The sequence below is a fragment of the Coptis chinensis genome, chromosome 8 (assembly GCF_015680905.1).
Source record: "Coptis chinensis isolate HL-2020 chromosome 8, ASM1568090v1, whole genome shotgun sequence".
In the NCBI taxonomy this organism is placed as follows: domain Eukaryota; kingdom Viridiplantae; phylum Streptophyta; class Magnoliopsida; order Ranunculales; family Ranunculaceae; genus Coptis; species Coptis chinensis.
This window is the reverse complement of record NC_141463.1, coordinates 63,664,707-63,670,330: the sequence shown is the minus strand read 5'-3', so window position 1 is coordinate 63,670,330 and position 5,624 is coordinate 63,664,707. Positions and strand designations below refer to the sequence as shown.

The following is a 5,624-nucleotide window of genomic DNA, read 5'->3' as shown; positions in this document are numbered from 1 at the left end:
AATAATATTTTTCTGAAACACAGTATTGTACAAATTCAAAATTCAAAATTACGTTTTGTTTAAACATAGTATCACGCATTACTATTAAAAAGTAAATCTTTTTAGCGAACTTACCAGTGCGAGTGAAGTGAGAGAGAGTGTGGGAGAGAAGGGGGAACGAGTAGTGGCCACAATCAATCCAGATGAGTGCGGGAATGAACTTCAGGTGACCACAATCGATCCAGATGAGTGCGAGAGTGAGACAGAGTGTGAGAGAAAGAATAGTCATATTAAGTTAGGGCATAATTTAGGGGGTTTTCACGAATCATTGTTCGTTTTAATGTGGTGGGAAACCCAAAATATTCCCGCTCTATAGTAGGGGTAAAATTGCCATTATGCTAAATATCATCGTCCGTTACATAGAAAATTGACAGAGTGGAAGGGGCAATCACTAAGGATTTTGAAAATGGGGTATTCTCAAAAGGGGATACAAACTTTGGGGGTTAAGTCAAAATTCCCCGAAAATCATAGACACTGTATACCAATATCTCAATTACGTCGACTGTCAATAAATATCCACTGAAACAAACTATCCAATAAGTCCAACCTACATACAAAGGTACCTGTAACTAACTAATAAAACCAACTACGAGTATAACCAGAAAGCTGCCAATACCACTCAAATCCCATCAACTCTTCTATTGCCGCCGTCATTAGGGAAATATCTTTTCCAAAACCAATGACGCTTCCACACCTTGGACATTTCATCAATAGGAATACCCTTTGTCTCGGGCAAAAAGAAGTAGACAAAGAGCGTCATGGTGACCACAAAGATCGCAAATATGTAGAACAGTCCATACCTTGCTTGACACAACGCCGAGAGGAAAACTTGACCAATGATGAAAGTTATCGACATATTCATAACAACGGTAAGACATTGCAGAGTTGAACGGACTTCCATGGGGAATATTTCACTAGGCACCAACCATCCAAGAGGGCCCCATGAGAAAGAAAAGCCAACGACATAGATGCAGATCAGAAATACCAAAAGGGAGGCGAACGAATATGTAATTTTTCCAAGTCCATTCCAGCCAAACTTGTAAGCAATTATTGATCCGATCACAATCTGCATAATGCAAATGCACAGAACACTAGTTAGGAAACACAAATTTCAACCAATTGATGGTAATACACTGATCGAATATCAACCTAATTTAACTTTGGACACAAAAAATAAATAAATAGGATAAAGGTTAGAATAGTTACCTCGCAAAATAACATTACTACTCCACCGGTGATGAATAGCAACTTTCTTCCATACTTATCAACTGTAAAAATCGCAATGAATGTGGCTGCAACATTGACAGCTCCAGTAATCAGAGCGGACATGAGAGAAGCGTTCTTTCCAAGACCGATTGTCCTAAAAAGGACTGGGGCGTAAAACATAATAACGTTAATCCCTGTAAATTGCTGGAAGAATGGGATGGCCAAAGCCATCACAAGTTGTGGCCTGTACTTCCTGGAAAAGATTGCTTTCCAAGACTGCTCATTGTCCATAGACTTTGATTCTGCTACCATATCCTTGTATTCTTCGTCAACATTGATAGTTCCACGAATGCGTGTAAGAGTTTCTTTGGCCTCATCATTCTTACCACGGTCGATCATGGATCTCGGTGTGTCAAGAACGAAAAAGGATCCAATGATGAGGGCACAAGCAGGGACAACAGCAAGACCCAAGCTCAAACGCCATCCCCAACCTCCTTTAATTGTGTTGGTTTCATAATTTACTAAATTAGCTAAACAAATCCCAATTGTGATCATCAGTTGGAAGATATTGTTAAGTTTGCCGCGGTGTTGGCAAGGAGCCATCTCCGAAAGAAATAGAGGTATCGCCTGTAAATTTGACCAAATAGTATGATTGTGATTAGAACACGTACTATGTAAAACAGATATTATTGAGAGGAATCTACAACAAACAATTGGCTCAGTTTTTGTTTGAACATATAATCATGAATAATATATGGAGCATCAATTATTGTAAAAGAGATGATACTTCAATTATAGTACATTTGCTCAATGGATAGTTCAATCCTAAAACTTATCTCTTCGTAAGATTTTAGTTTCAGCCTGCTTACATCCAGTAACCACGAATAATAGATTGAACTAGAAAACGGGATCACAGAACATGAAATAATTAAACTACAGCAAAGACCAGCTCAGTCAATACAGCATACAATATAATGTTGTTTTGTAGTATTTCTTCTTCTTTATTTTGTCTTTCTGTGTGAGTGTTTTATTTTATCTAATGCAGCGCTATGCAAGTCATGGTATTAGTTAATACAGATAACAGTACATTAAGTCTATTCCAAATATATCTCGGCCAGGATTTATCCAAAAATATTGCCAACTAAAACAACATCAGTTCAACCTGTTTATAGAATATTAAGTTCGCCTGTTTCCTTGTAATAGATAATACAGAGATTGTAACATGAGACAAGTGAGCAAGTTGTCGAAGTTATATGAAGATTTACCTGGTTTGCAAATCCAACTCCAACCCCAAGGGACAACCTTCCAATAATAAGCATAAGTATATGAACAACAAACCCAGTAAGACCAGCTCCGATGCAAAAACACACACCACCGCACACCATGGACACCTTCCGCCCATATTTTCGTGTTACATAAGAGGCGAAACAGGATCCAACCAATGCAGCGAGGTATAGAGATGAGGTGAACAAGGTCAGAATCTGACTGTCGAACATACAGTATTGATTTGTTGACACGATACCTTCTTCTTTTCGATAAACGTCAGGGAAAAATTTCTTCAAGAAAGGAGGCATCGATGTACTCCACCTACATACAGAATAAGATCGATTACATTGAAGAAATCATAAAAAAAAAAATCATAAACAAGATGAACACAGAACAGGATTTGTACAATTAACTAACTCACCAGAAATTCCAAGGTCATACCCAAAGAGCATGCCACCGAAGCCAGCTATAATGCATGTGATCACCACGTACCATGTCAACTTCCCAGGGTATTGCTTCTGATGATCAGTAGACGAGGACGAGAGAGCCCCACCCGCCATAGTATATAATCTTCTTAAACTGTAGCTAGGGAAAACTTAAAACTCTAAAATATGAACTATCGATGTACTACGTTCAATATTTATAGGCACCATCCAGTGTCCTGTATAAGTTCTTATCAGTTTCTGTTGTATTACAACTCCAACCACCGCCAAGAATTGGACACTTAAAAACAAATTAATGCTGTCTGTGTGCCGAATTATTTGGAAGAAAACTTCGCTGTGCAAATCCTTGTGTATTTCTGTATTCTTGGCTTCATGGGCCATGGATTAAGTTGGGCTGGATTTTAGATATATTTGTTTGGGGCCTTCCCTGGGTTGAGTTGGGAATGACTGGTGATTCTTCTTCCTTATTTGGAAAGGTGGGAGAGGGAGAGGGAGAGAGAGGGTTGGGCAATGCATGGGAAATTTTACTTCAGGGACGCTTTAGCTTTTAGAAGCTAGCTCGCCTTACTTCGAGGAAGCTTATTTGGCAACTCAAAGGCAAGTGAAAACAAATTTTATCAATGACCCAAGTGGTTTGGGGGGTCAGAAGTTTTAGAGCTTTATTTATGCCTGGCCATATCGAGGATGGTTTTGAACCCGTTACAAGTTCACCATCTGCTTTCCTGAATTTTTTCCTCATAAAAGCTGCAAAAGATCATCAGTACCTTCAAGAAAATTCCATGCAAGCTTCATGAGCATTGAATTGTTCATATCCTGTAACTTTCTGTTTCCGAGACCACCTTCTTCCACTGTTCACCACTCCAAAGAAAATTCCTTATATATAATCTGCTCAGCATCATGAAGAATGCTTATTGACCATTTATATATGTCCATATTGTACAAAGAAATACTATTCAACACAGATTTCACAAGAATGCATCGACCTTGGAAAGACAACATCTTACCTTTCCATGTGATGATCTTGCTTCTTATTTTGTCCAAAACCACTCCTGTACATGCCCTTGTAGTTCTACCCTGGAATATTGGAACCCCGAAATGTTTCTCTGGCCAAGTACCAATGGGGATACTGAGAGTTTCTTGTAGTGCATGTTGCCTTGTGAGAGCTACACCACCAAAAAAACATTTTACTCTTATCCTTGTTCTTACACTGGCCTGAAGCAGCTTCGTATCTTCTAATCCCACCATTTAGAAGATAAGAATATCGTCAGCAAATAGTAGGTGTGTGGGGCTGTACATGTCTTTAACTCTTAGCATTGGCTTGATTTTGTTCTGTTCCTTGAGATAGGTCAGCCCTCTGCTAAGAGTGTCCTCCACAAGTGCAAAAAGAAAAGGTGATAGTGCATCGCCTTGTCTAAGTCCCCTTGAGACTGGGAAGAAACCACATGGGCCACCATTGATGAGTATAGATATTTGAGCTGAACTGATGATCTTGTCAATCCATCTGATCCAAGTCTGCAAGAATCCCATCTTTCCCATGACACTTTTGAGAAAATCCCAATTGAGAGTATCATATGCCTGTGTTATGTCCACCTTAATGGCCAAATTTCCACCATATCTTTTCTATTTCATCTCATTGACCAATTCGGAAGTCAGATCAATGTTGGACTGTATACTCTTGCCTTGTATGAAACCACATTGCTCCTTTGAGATGATTTTGCTCGCAATAGAATTGGTTCTCAGCTGCAGAACTGTGGTGATGATTTTCATGAAGAAATTACCCATACATATGGGCCTAAACTTAGACAGCTTTGTAGCCCTTTTCTCTTTTGGAATTAAAGTTATGAAATTTGAATTCATTCCCCAGGGAATCTGAACTTCCAGAAAGAAAGAGACGATGGCAGTATATATATCCTTACCAATAATACTCCAGCAAGTCTGATAAAAATGTCCTTGAAAACCATCTGGCCCAGGTGCACTATCAGAGTTCATAGCAAAAACGGCAGCTTTGACTTCTTGTAGTAAGCATGACATTATCTGCTTGAGTCACTAGTTTAGGAATCACCTTCAAGAGTTCTTTCATCAACAGTTACCTCTTGTGCACTAAATTTATTCTGAAAAAAGGATACAATATGCTCTTTAATCCGGTCTTGGTCTCTAAGAATTTCTCCTCGCTCTGTTTCCAGTTCGGGTACTGTAGCTGACCTCTGTCTCATCTTACAAAGAGCATGGAAGTATGTTGTGTTCCTTTCACTGCATTCGGTCCACTTGAGTCTACTCCTTTGGTGCCCTTTTTCTTCTTTACTTTCTAGTGCTTGGTCGAGAAGTTGTTCCTTGTAGATCATCTGACTAATAATCTGCTCATCATCAGGGTGCGCCTCTACCAGTGCTTGTGCTTCTGTCAGTTCCTTTTCTGCTCTGTTAATATTCACTTCAATATCACCGAACTCTTCCTTATTCCACTTCTTGAGTGCAAGTTTGAGAAGTTGTAATTTTTTTGTGACCCGGTAAATTGGCGCACCAATTATGTACTGGTTCCATGTCGTCTTCACCAGGTCCAAGAAACTAGGATGAGATTATTAATGTATAAGTCGAGCATCGTAATAGAAGATCAAGACGGTTACATAAATGTATCCAAATTTCGGCATTCCCCAGAATGTAATGAAAACAGAA

The 5,624-nt window shown here is 39.1% G+C and overlaps 1 pseudogene; it reads right to left on the bottom strand.

The window, feature by feature from the left end:
* Positions 1-627: 627 nt before the first annotated feature.
* On the bottom strand, positions 628-3,071 carry LOC147482382 (sugar transport protein 1 pseudogene; annotated as a pseudogene).
* Between the last annotated feature and the right edge of the window lie 2,553 nt (positions 3,072-5,624).